We start from the raw sequence: 13,515 nt of genomic DNA, 5'->3' as shown, positions 1-13,515 counted from the left end.
TCCAGGCAGCGCTTTTGCTTGCTCCAGGTAGCGCATCTGGTTTACTCATGGATAAACCTTGCCGAAATACTCTCACATATGATTGTAAAATACAAAAAAAAGTATATGTATTATTCTATAACTGTCGATTGTTTCCGATTTACATATAAAGAAGACGATCAAAGACTATAAATCTCATGTTTTACTCCCTTTGATATGCATGCAAAACACTGGCCTAATTACGTAAATAGAATGGATGAGCCTACTATAAAACAGGATGTTGTTTTCGCTGACAAAAATGAATAGATATCACACGCAAGGTGTAACAGGGCAACGTATCGCAACTTTGTTACTTTCATTCCTTCCTAGGTGAAAGCAATAAAGGCTAACCATATGTAATCATTATATGGTGGATTATTTTCAACTTAGTATTTCATTCCCAGTGAAGGCAAACGATCGAACATGTACATGTACTAACCAGTTTGCTGCAGACGATACGTCAACAAAAATACTTGGCTGCAGTGTTCGTTTCACAGTGAGGAATAGTTCATTGTCAAAGATTGCAAGCAGAAGGGAATGTAACGCCTTGACTGATGTTCTCTGCATCATACTTGAGGGAGGTGTCCTGTGTAGTGTCCTCACACCATGCTTGAGTGAGGTGTCCTGTCTGGTGTCCTCAACATAATTCTTGGGTGAGGATGTATAAATGTCCTCTCCCAATCACAGCACACATTGTATACTCACACATTGTCTGGTGTGTTCAAGATCATGATTGAGTCAGGCATTTGGTCTGGTGTCTTCACATCATGTTTGAGTGACATATTGTGTCAGGTGTCCTTATCTCATGTTTGAATGAGATGACCTGTCTAGTGTCCTCATGTTGTGCTTGATTGAGGTGTCCTATCTGGGGTCCTCACATCATTTTTGGGTGAGGTGTCCTGTCATGTGTCCTCATCTCTGCTTGAGTAAGGCCTGTTGTCCTCACATGATGCTTGAGTGAGGTTTCACGTCTTGTGTCCTCACATCATGCTTGGATAAGGTGTTGTGTCAGGTGTACTCAGGAATTTGCTCAAGTCTCATGTTCTCACCATCTTGTTCAAGTCAGGCGCCCTGTTGGGTGTTCTGCCACTATGCTTATGTCTGGTGTCATGTATAGTGTCCTCACCATTATGCTGTAGAGAAACAGCAGCTAGACTCACAAATAGTAGTTTAGTAGTTTAGTTTTGTATCAGCAATAAGCCACTGTTATGCAAGTACTGAAACAAAGTCCTCATGGAGGTAAACGAAAAATGTTTTCGACAAGTTCTGCGTTATATTTAATTATTTGTAGAGTAATTTGAAGAAAGCCATGTTTAGTAATCAATATAGATAGCTACACTGGACAGCTGCCAGTAGAACGCTGCATTCAAATACATGTATTCACGAGATATGGGTGGTGTATCCCTGTCAGCAAATTTTATTACGTTAATGTACCAGAAAAGCCCAAGTCTGTTTTCCAAAATTAAGAAAAGACCGACTACTTTTTCAGTTTTTTCTTGTACAGTGGTGTATGTGTAATATATTAATTTTAGAAATTCTGTTGTCATTGGCAGTGTTTTTCTGCAAACTTGTTTACATGTAGACATGTAGACTAAAGATTAACACTGAATCTTCTTAAACTGCTCTAAACACGCCAGCATAATTAATGCCCAGAAATGGTGCCTAGATTAGACTATAAATGTTATGTTAGAATATGGCAAAACTATACTTCAAAAAAAAAACAAAAAACCATAATAACTAGAACTGCAAAGCAGTTTCGACTGGGGTCCACATCGTTTGTTTTCGTAGTTAAAACACTGTACACTGTCAAATGGGAGACAACTGAACTATATCTAAACGCAACAAACCTTTAATGCACCGAGCCTTTAACGCACCAATCACTGACAGTGCAGCAGAAACGAGCAGGTCAACAGATTGTATATCTGTCCAGATGCCGTCGATCTCAATGTTAAAGCAATAGGATAAACATGAATTTATGAAATAAAACGGTGGTGTCATTTAAATGCTCCTAGTGAGAAAATTATTAACTGTAGCACAAATTCATTGTCACATTACGCAAAGAGCATGCCTTGGGCAACTTTCGCCTTTCTAGCTCCCATAGTTCTAGAGTTACAGGTCATTGAAATTACGTAACTAAATTTGAGATTTTTGACTGTATCTTAAAAGTTACAAAGATAAGAAAAAGGAGATTCGGAATCAGTGGCTCAAAATGCGCCAGAATACGATTTAAAAAATTGAAATTTCAAAGCTAAGCTAGTTGTGAAGTCACAATTTTGACCAATGGCGAGTTTTTTTCAAACTTATTGTAGCTACCAATGGGCTACCTGCATATCAACTTTCAGAATAATCTGTTTACTGCTTCTTGGGAAAAAGATGTTTAAGCAATTTCACACAAAATCCAATATGGCCGTCAATCCATATGACATAAAAAAAAAAATCGGGCTCCGTGCTGCACAACTTCAGGTATTGGGAACTTTTATTGCAAAATTTCAAGTCAAGCAGTCTAGGCTGTATGTTGCTCACAAAATCTGTGGAATAATAATAACCTGAACTAACACAATAGGTGTCCTGCAGGACTATCTGTGTGGACCCCTTATAATAAAACAGCCATGGTATTCAGGTATAAAATTAGCCTAACCATGGCATTTTTGTGCTGAGTGACCTTATAACACATCTAAATGTAAATGGGGGAAACAAGGAAACATGGATGCATACTTATGCATGTACAGCATATGTATGAGCTTTTTTAAATCTAGCTGACTCCCTCTTGGAACATGATTTACAGTTTGCATAAAGTGACCCTGTACAGTAAATATAGCGGTCTAACCAGCCAGCTGCCTCTGTAACATTGATCAGACACAATTCTGTACACCTGCATATATTCACCAGGTTACAAACCACCCATTTTACTTCCTGTTCTCCTTGTGGTATATAATGTATACAGCATTTTGATAGGCGAATACATTCCCTAAGTTCATGCTAGCTACATGTACATGGTAACATTGATAACCTGCATGTATTCATGTAGGCCTGCCTAATATGTGTACGCTTAAGGAAGCATCTACAGGTTGTTGTGTCAAAGGTCAAATCCAAGCTTGGTATTTGTTTACCAATGACACAGTTACAGATATTCACATGCAGGTAAGTATACAATGTGTGCTGTGATTGGGAGAGGACATTTATACATCCTTTTGTCATGGGTTCAAATCTGTTACCTGTGAATTTGTCTTGATTAATGTGTGATAAAAGGCCTATTACCTTTTGACCTATCCATGCGGTGATGTGTTTAGATACACCTTTGGATGCCTTTTTTTTTGTCGATTTATGTTATGTCCTTTTCCCCTGCATTTGTCCTTCTTTCATGGCTGTTTCTAAAGGTGAAGAAGTGTTCTCAGAGTGTGAATTAAATCAAAATCATGTACGTGCAAGAAAAAAAGACATCCTAAAAGAAATGGTAACACCAGACTAAATGCATATAGATACGCATTGATATCCCACAGGAAGTTTAAATAGCATAACTTTTGTCATGTTACACAACTGAGATATTGCAGTTTAAAATAAGCAAAATAGCACAGGTTAGGTCAGTTTTTACACCCTTTCCTAAATAACTCAGGTTTGTATTACATGTTGTCTTTTGCTTTAAGAATTATTTTCATTAACCTGCAAACAAGACAGGAAAGCACTGCTACAAAGTCAGTAGTCTCAAGATGTTTACCGGTAGAGTAGAAGTATCATTGGCATGTTAGTTTATGAATAAACTTCTTTCAAATTTCAAATTAAAGGATGATATTAGCTATCTTATTTTAATCGGGATTTGGCTCAAGAATATTTAGTGATGCAAATTTTTGGATTTGAGACTATTTTCAGGTTTCTTTTCATGAACTGAAGGAAAAATCAAGTTATCTGTCTGTGGTTACAGCACTCAAAATTATGAAAAACATACTGTTTTAGTAATTTAGTGGATTGTCATGTCCTGTTTTCTGCAGATGCCTGAGCTACATCACTGAACACTTGTACAAAGGGGGTCAATTTTTATGGGTGGTGGAAACCTGGCAGAACCCCCCCCCCCCCCACCAATCACCCCCCCCCCCAAAAAAAAGCCTCTGTGGTTCTTGGGTATTACATAAATACACTTCAGAGTGTCTCTGTGAAGGATGCGTAATTGTTAATCACATGTTAACGCAGAAGAAATGAAGTGTATCTCATTTACGACCCTGCGGATGAAGATTTATTTGCTGAGTACAAGAATTGTGCAGGTGAACATTTGTCAGTGCATTAGACCTGAAAATATTATACATAGGGAATAGGTCAATCTATCTCACAAATTGTCTGAAATGCTATCGCCTTGCTATGGAAACACAGCTTTGTTGTAAGGAGCCAAAGAGGGTCCTGATGCAGTTGATAGTAATGTGTTACAGAATGTATGTTAAGATGTGATGCATGACATAATGTCAAATGTATGAAAATGAGAAAGAAAAACATTAATCTGTCATAGTGCAACATGTAAAATAACAGAATTATAAACTTGTGTCTGTTATAGGTAAAGATATTGTGTAGTGTAAGCTTGGCTGCATATACCTCAGTGTTAAATAATGATTAGCCATTGACCTTGTGTTTTTTGAATAATTTTTTGTGTCAGCAAGTAGCCAAAGGATTACTCTTAAGAAAACATTTGTTAAGGCAAAATCAGTTCATTTCTTGATATTGACCCAGGTGCATAGATTTTTTTTTTGGTGTTTAACTGATTGAGGCACTGTTGTTTCCTCAATCTTCTGTGGTTGCAGTAAACAGAAGTCACATATGTTGGTATTGGAGATGTACAATGTTTTATGGAAATTGCGTGTTAATAACATGACTGTGGCTGTATTTACTACATCCAGATTATGAATCATGTAAAATTTCGTCCATGATTAACTTGCTCAATTTACTGTATTCTGAGAATTCTAATGATTCTAGAAAAGCTCTAGTTTGGAAGGTGTTATGATATCCTGCTGGAAAAATGTATGTTTCAACATAAAAATGATATTTTATGGCATTTATTTGCCTCTAAAAATGCACTTTTGGGACGAAATTTTTTGGTCATTTCAGATACATGTATGTGCTAATCGTATTGTTAGTAATATCTGATACTACATGTTGTTTAAACTGGGGACGATTTATACACACTGGTACATCCATGTCTTGCACGGTATAGCAGGATATGGTCTTTTAGATTTGATTTATTTATTTATTTGATAGCATTATGGTGGGAGGAAACCAGGCATAGCCCGGGGGAAATTCATGACCATCCGCAGGTTGCGGCCAGACCTTCCCACTTACGATCTATTGGATTTGAGGTGTTCTTCTATGTAGCACTCACTAACTTTCTACCTTATATATTGTTTTAGCAAATTATGATTTCTGTGTTTTTTGTTTTTCTGGGTTTTTTTTTATACTTTTCTCTGGCAGTAATAGCCAGACTTCACTTTAGATGTAGAATTTATTGAAAAAAAAAACAACAAATAGATTAAATTTACAAATGTTTTTTTATCTATTAGCAGTTGATCCCCGCATGGTTTCCATGTTGCATCACTGCACCTGGGTCAAGTAATCATCCATAATAAACCCAAAGGAGACAAATAAGGTAAGATATTTGTGATTGTTGGAAAAGTAAACATTATACATATGTATGGTGTATTCTTTATCACATTGTGGGGATATCTTTATCACATTTTTGTGTCACCATAGTCCAACTACAGGTATGTCCAAGCATGCAATGCTGCTTTCTAAATCTTTCTTTTTGGCACATAAAAAAGCGATGGTAGAAACACTATTTGCAGTACTTAAAGTGATTGTAGTAAATGTAGACATTAAAGCAGCATGTCTCAAGGTGTCCCTGTTCTTCAAAGGTATCTGCACACTACAAGAACGTTAAATCCACGTATATATGGGAAGGTGTATCTTTAGAATATGTAAGAATGCTTAGCAGGACTATCATGACTATGACCACAGCATAATTCAAGGTCAAGAACTCGTTTGTCAAGGGCACTCAGTGACTTGTTCAGTGTTCATGACAAGACAAACAGATTAGTAGAAATTTATCTTTTAGTTTTTACATGTGTGCTATGTTTCCATTTTTGTTGCTTTAATATTGGTAAAGTAAGAATAGTTATATAGAGAACACCTTTAGTGAGGTTCTCTTTGCTGCATGTTGTATTGTGCTTTAAATGTATGCTCCATAAGTGGGAAGGTCTGCAGCAACCTGCGAATGGTCGTGGGTTTCTTTCAGGGCTCTGCCTGGTTTTCTCCCACCATAATGCTGGCCGCTGTCATATAAGTGTAATATTCTTGAGTATGGCGTAAAACACCAATCAAATAAATAAATAAATGTATGCTGCTTTATATTTGTGAATCTTTGGCAGTGTGTACATGTCATTGTGTTACTAACATAATCACAGCCCGAGCATCATGATAGGTTCTTGGAGGCTGCAGTTTGTGTGATATGGATTGTAGGATATTGTGGCTTTATAAGTGTCATTGGGACATTATTAATATTAATATTGAGATGGATATATTACATATGCATAATGTAAATAATTTATGAAAAGCATGTTTTACTTATGTCTCTTGGATGGAGGTCTGAATGGGAAGACAAGAATTTGATGATGTCCTCATTAGTTAAATTGTCATCATCAGCAATGAAATATTTTCACGACAATGCTTGGCTATGGTAATGTGCTTTGGCTAATAAGTTAGCTGTCCATGGCTTTATAGACCAGAATCGCGCTCATTTCTACCTGTATATCAGCCAGGAAAATGCATAATTGATCCTGTACACACCTGAGGTATAGCTTACAACTTGCTAGACTGGTAATCTGAGCATACTGCCTGGCACAGGACATAATCAGTATCCGTTTTCACCTATCACTGGATCTACGGATTTCCTAGACTATTCTGTTGAACACAACAAGCTAATATCAATGCTAAGCCTGTTTCATTGCCAACATGGAGATTTGCTGTCGTAAATGTGGTTTTTGTTTGAACAGACAGGAGCTACGATGAAGTACAAGAAGTTGTTATAAATCTTTCACATTTCTGGAAAAGATTTTACATGTTACATGTGCCTTTAGATGGGTTAACTTTGCGGGGCGACAATTAAAAATATGTTCATTGGCCGTAACCCAACCAGCCCTCCAAAAAGGGGTCCTACTCATGCTTTTTACTGGGATTTTGATAATTTTTTATAAATATTTTTCTCACGGTGTTAATTTCTTTAAATACCTATCTTTGGTATTAATCAGAATAAAGAAAAAAGAAGCTTATTTCCTATCAGTCTACAGCATTTTTGCTGATAGTCAGGTTATGCAGAACAAAGATGTTTTAATGATGGCACTACACAGGCAGCGAAATTTGGCCTGCCGGCGAAACCCAGAAATCGGTTACGTCTTTTCCGCCTCGCCTAACCGATCATTCGGTTACGCCACGTATGTTTATCAACCCGATCGGTTACGCTAATTGTTTACGTGGTTTATGTTTCAGGCATCATTCTGGATCATTAATAAAAGTATTCAGCTCAATGTTATGTTTGTTTTTCTTTTCTATATCTAGCAGCTCATACCGTAAGGTTGGTGAACAAATGAAAGAGAAATTTTACACTCACACGGTGTTTCAACGTTGTGTGTTGCCTGGTTGGTACTTGACTCCTGTGGCACATTTTTACGTAAAATTCCGTTATACAGGCTTATATGTGAAAAGATAAGTCAAAATAAATAATTTGAGTATTATCTCAAAGCCTGTAAAGCATATATGAATGATTACATTTCCATGTGACCAGCACAGGCAGCTGGCTGTGGCTGACCGCATACTGGCCGCGTTGTGATTATGAAAGCTGTTCAGTCCAGTTTATCTGTAGTTACCTAATGTACACTGACTCTAAGGACGTTCTCGTTGGACAGTTGGCCTAACCGATTTTCCGGTTAGCCAAATTGAACCGCACGTAACCGTTGCGCGACCGACGGTTTCGTTCGCGCCAAATTTCGCTGCCTGCTACAGCTGATGTCATCACACATGGCACACTGACTGGATAATTGCTTTAGCCCTATACCTATGCATACCTCCGTGTCCTTTATCAAGAGAGATGGGAGTTCAAACCTGGCTCCCAACTTTCCAAAAAGCAGTATAAGGTTTGCTGAAGCTAGGATATTAGTGTATCTAATATTTCCCTGGTGAAATAAGGATATACATATTAGAAAATGTTGTTTTTTTTTTTATGGGAACCTAAAAATCTTAAAACAGCTTACACAAGTAGACGATATGCAAGCCAAAGCCAAAATGTTATAAGTCCAAAAAGAAAGTTTGTGATGTAGTAAGGTCCGCATTTCCTTGCCCTTGCAGTCTTTTGTTGAATTGACATATCAGGTGCAAGATCATTTGGTGTCGACTTGTCAGTAAGGATCAGACATCAGTGAGACCTTAGCATGGAGAAGCCAGTAAGAAGTAAGACTTGGATAGGAATGTTAGGATGACACCAATGACTGCCTTGACAAAAACACCCGAGGGGAGCAGACCTTGGTCTATCGGTGAAAGGTGCATGTCTTTTAAATGCCAGTTCGGTGTAAAGCAATTGTGCAACTGGGAGCAACTGGGTGTTTGGAGACTAGGAGCAGATGGGAGCATAAAACTGAGCTGCTGGTTTTAGTTGATCTGCGTGGGCTTGTGATCACCACGTTAAACATTTTCTACTTTTCTGTGACTCGAAGCACCCAGTTGCGTATGTTTATGTCCGGCTGGTCAGAGTTGCTCAAGATCGCAAGGTTTTGTCCAACTTTTTGAGACAAGTGTTAGGCATAGGTGGACTGTTGATTTTGACCCAGTTACTTAAGATTGCAACATGGCCTTTGACACGAATACTTCTAGTTGTCTTACAATCCACCATTATGCCATATCTGTGTGTGATCATCACATGTGGAAAAGCTTATTAGTAACTTGCCAAAGGTAGTAGGTTTTCCACAGGCACTGGTATCCTCCACCTACCATAAAACAAACTACCATTGAAAAAGTAAGAAATTCTCAGGAATGGTGTTAAGCAAGTCTGTGCTCAGTCTGTCATATTAACGTCTGATAAGATGGTCCAGTTTACAAACAGAGATCTTTCTGGATTGTTAATGTGGGTTTATAATGCATGCAGGATGACTTGGGCCAGAAGATTAAGAAGGAAGGGTATTACGCAGTAGCTCCTCCTAACTGACCTATAAAATACTAGTATTAGTGTCGGTGATGGAGAACTTCAGACAGTCCATGTGTGTACATGTGGATCTACTGTAGTCATCAAATGGATTTCTTGCTATCGGATTAATGAGCTCGTTGTTCTTTGGTAGCCGAAGTACAAGTACCAACACATCAGGATGGCGAGCGGCTGCAGATGGAGACGCAACTGTGGGGAAGCGGCTGCGTGTATTGATTAGGCTCTGATGATAGTGTGTCTGACGAAGTGGGGTAAATAATTACTCCTCCAGCATAGGTTCTGACTGGGAGAGGCGCTGTCTAACAGTCGTTAGATAATAGCCCCTGGTTCACCAGGAGTCTGGGCTAATACAGAAATTTGCGAACCACCAAAGTTATATTAATGTACACGCAACATATAGATAGTAAAATTAAAATTTGACATGAGCATTAAAACATCTGGTCACTATATTTGATCTAAAGTTTTGCGCAAAATATTTGCAGGTATTAAAAATTGTAATTATGTACATGTATTTTTTTCATTGCTGAAACTGGCATCTTTGCCACAGATAATCATCCCAGCAACCCTAGAAAACACCTTTCTATGATTGGTAGCGTTCTCAGAATCTAGAAATATGAGTAGCCAAGTCATGGATGAAATATTTAAATCAAATACGGCATTTGTTGTGAATTTGTGATTAGTTTAAATTATTCGTTATCTTCGTACATGGTAATGTTTTTGAAACTTTTTTTTCCAGAAATGACCTTGTCAAGGTGAAAACCTCAAAAGGCTATGTGACAAGAAAACTTACAAAAATAGATTTACTATGTCTTGTATATATGTATATAATAAATATGACCACATGTCACCATTTGAGTAACGATATCACATGTTAACTGAGGTGTCCATTACTGCTAGCACAAGATAGTAGCGCTACGCAGAGAGATGTAGTATTATTGATCAAGACAGAATTCAGAACTTTATTTCAGTGACAAATATTTTCATTGAAATACACAACAAATAAGTGGTCACTTGTATTATGTGACATATGTAAGCGCTCAGATAAATAGCATTGAAAGCACTGTTGCGATTTCTGCTGTACATAGATTTAGCCAGAATTTGGAATCAGACTGTCTCATTTCCAATTTTCTCCTGTTTTCACCTTCCTTCTATGTGAATTTTGTCAGAATATGGCATCTCAAAGACACCGAGACACCGCCCTGGTTAAACCTAGGCTGCTGTAGCATCTTTAACATTGGTGCAATATGCTGTGTGATATAACTGCCCACACTTTTTGTATAGCTTTGCTGCTGATGACCTTGACATGTACATGCAACTGTTTTGTAAATTATGGTGCAGTCAGTGCTGGGTGCACTCAGGCTACGTCTCTTGGTGGTTTAACCTACGTACATGGTGAACTTCATGCATACATGTGTGTAGCTGTCAGTGTTTATGTGTACCACAGTTCTGTATTTTACGAATGAATATTTAAGGTTTAATCCTTAGTTAACCAAAACATGTGCGCATGTACAATAGACGCCAAAATAGAACTTTCTATTGTTGACAGTTTGACTGCAGTAACTTGTGCTTGTGTGTGTAATATTATGTACACAATTAAGTACATATGCGTGTATTCTCTACGTAGACAAGGTTCTGTGCAGAGACATACATGTACATTTTACTTCATATCTTACTTGTTGTACAATTCATAGATGAAATAGCGAAATAGCGAAAGGCATTAGGATCAAATACTCAAAGGCAGGTAACTTGTCACACTCATAATGGCAGCTCAATGACAAAAGCCTAAATTCAGACGAGAGGGAAATTTTAAAAATGTTGTACTTTTACTACTTTCACATTAAAAATGTGTCATTTATTGTTGCTTACCCCTCAACTTTACCTATTTTTTTAAAAAAGTTTTTAAGAAGTTATATTTCACCGTTGAAATTTCACATTAAAGTCTAACTCAAGCGCTACTGTAGCCTAATGATTACAGAGACCTCCATGAAGTGCGAAGACTGAGGATCACTAACTATGCCGTAAACACCCAAACATACATACATACAAGACGTAGTCAATCTAGTTTTGTAACTTTTCTTGTTGAGGTTTTACAAGGTTATTTCTAGAAAAAAGTCTCGAAAAGAAAATGAAGTTTTGTAAAAAATGGTCAGAGATTAATGAAAATGAACCAGAGATTAATAGGTTGATCCCTGACTGTTTTGTGACTATGCCACCTGGTTAGCGTATATCAATAGCATGCGAGAAAAAGTGTTTTCTGTACAATAGAGGGGAGACAACTCTGTGTGGGGGGTTGGGTAGAGCTGCATATATTATTTACTGTCTTAATAATTAAGCCCTCTAAACATGAGATCATAGGCGAAGTCCTCTCCGATAGTGCTTGGAAAGGTTTGTCATCAACATGCGCATGGTCATGGGTTTCCCCATGGCTTTGCACTGTTTCCTCCCACCATATAAGTGAAATATACATGAGAATGACGTACAACATCAATCAAATAAACAGTCAGGCAAACAGTCAGGTGTGGAACTTTAAGGCCTGGGGTTTACTGGCACTGACATAATCAGGTAAATTTTAAGTTGGTTTCTAACGGAAGAAAGTTTCTGTATTTTGAACGAAAATGTTGAAAGGGAAGGAGTGAACAGTTTGTCAGCTACTACTTTTTTTATACATCAAAACGAAAAAACAAGAAGTCAGTATACTCTATCAACAGCTTGTTTCAAGCATTTTTTATAAGTATAAATTTGCATGAAGTGAGTTTGATTATTTTTGTTGTTTTTTTTGTTTGCAAAAGGAAACAGAAGCATACATGTAACCAATTTCACATTGCCAGAGTTTGCGTTTTACCATTTGTATTTATACAACTATGTATTCTACATCTCATGGAATGTATGGTTTTCTGTATCTGTATGAGATTGTCAGAAGTGATTGTGCGAGATATTTCAGTCAAATGTAGTCCTACATTCCAATAGGTCGGTGTCTTGTTTTTGGAGCTTGCACAAGACTTTCTGTCTTTTTAGAACAAATAACATGACACTGAAGTGTGTTATAGATGTCAGTAGTTTTTAAAGAATAAAGCTGACTAAAACCAACACCATTTATACTCACAGAATATGCCTCTCTCAGTCATGTGATGTTTGGAACTTGTTGTTTAGTAAACCGAAATGTGTTAGTTCTTAAAATTAGGTGATCTCATTCGAGTTTTATTCAGCATATTTGATTATTATACTGTAAGTTGCCTTCGCATTTAAACATACCTGTAGTTAACTCTTTAAGAAATTGGCTGGAGCAGTGAAGGGTGCAGGATGTTACAAAGTTGCAAATGCTGGGAAAGTAGGTAACTTGGACTTGCAAAGAGAACAGTGTTTCAGGAATTAAGATATGTGATCAACCTTTAACGAGTTACTGACCAACTTTCCTTTTGAATATGAGACGTGAGCCATATCGATAGGCAATTTCTCTCCAGCAAAACCATACAAAGAATGCCTCAAGAGCAGTAAAAGTAGGGGAGGGTGCAAAATTTTCTGTCTAAAACTGGGATTGAACCCACATTTCATGTCATGTACATTGCAGTTGAAGGGCAAGCACCCCAGCAATGACTTTTTCCTGTGATCTTATTTGAGATCGTGGGAGATCCATGGCCAAAGTGTTTAGCACACCAGAACGGCGTAATGACCAAGGAGCCTCTCACCAATGCGGTCCTTGTCAGTTTAAGTCCAGCTCATGCTGGCTTCCCCTCCGGCCGTACGTGGGAAGCAACCTGCGGATGGTTGTGGGTTTCCCCTAGGTTCTGCCCAGTTTCCTCCCACCATAATGCTGGCCACCATTGTATAGGTGAAATTATTTATTTCATTGGTGTTTTATGCTGTACAGGTACGCAAGAATATTTCATTTTTATAATGGCGGCCAGCAGTATGACTGGAAATAAGGTTATTTGAGATCTTTAGCAAATATTATGTCTTGTTATGGTAATCAAAAGTATGTCCTATTCACATTTGTGTAAGTTTTTTCTCAGGACAGCAATTTTCTTGCCTATTTTCTCTCTTCAAACCGAGTGTTAAAAACATTAAACTTCAGAAAAGTACAGGAACATACAATTCTGGTGCCCATATGTAAGATAAGTTATAGTTTTAGCAATGAACAACCCTGGCTTGTGCGTTCAATTGTTTATGAAAATGTTTCTCTCGATCAGCTAGTCAGCTCGTCAGTCACGGATGATGTTGTGTATTCAAATACATATCCTGCTTGTCTTACTAGCTGGGTTCCTTTAAACATTAAA

General features: G+C 37.6%; 1 protein-coding gene across 1 annotated transcript in view; it reads left to right on the top strand.

Moving 5' to 3' along the window:
* LOC135475646 (uncharacterized) overlaps window positions 1-13,515 on the top strand; it is a 37,433-nt gene that overhangs the window by 3,852 nt on the left and 20,066 nt on the right. The window contains 1 exon segment of the mRNA XM_064755578.1: window positions 5,556-5,641. The gene's annotated coding sequence lies outside the window, so the exon portion shown is untranslated.

The sequence above is a fragment of the Liolophura sinensis genome, chromosome 9, assembly GCF_032854445.1.
Source record: "Liolophura sinensis isolate JHLJ2023 chromosome 9, CUHK_Ljap_v2, whole genome shotgun sequence".
In the NCBI taxonomy this organism is placed as follows: Eukaryota; Metazoa; Mollusca; class Polyplacophora; order Chitonida; family Chitonidae; genus Liolophura; species Liolophura sinensis.
Note: the sequence above shows the minus strand (reverse complement) of the source record. Positions and strands in the feature narration are given on the sequence as shown.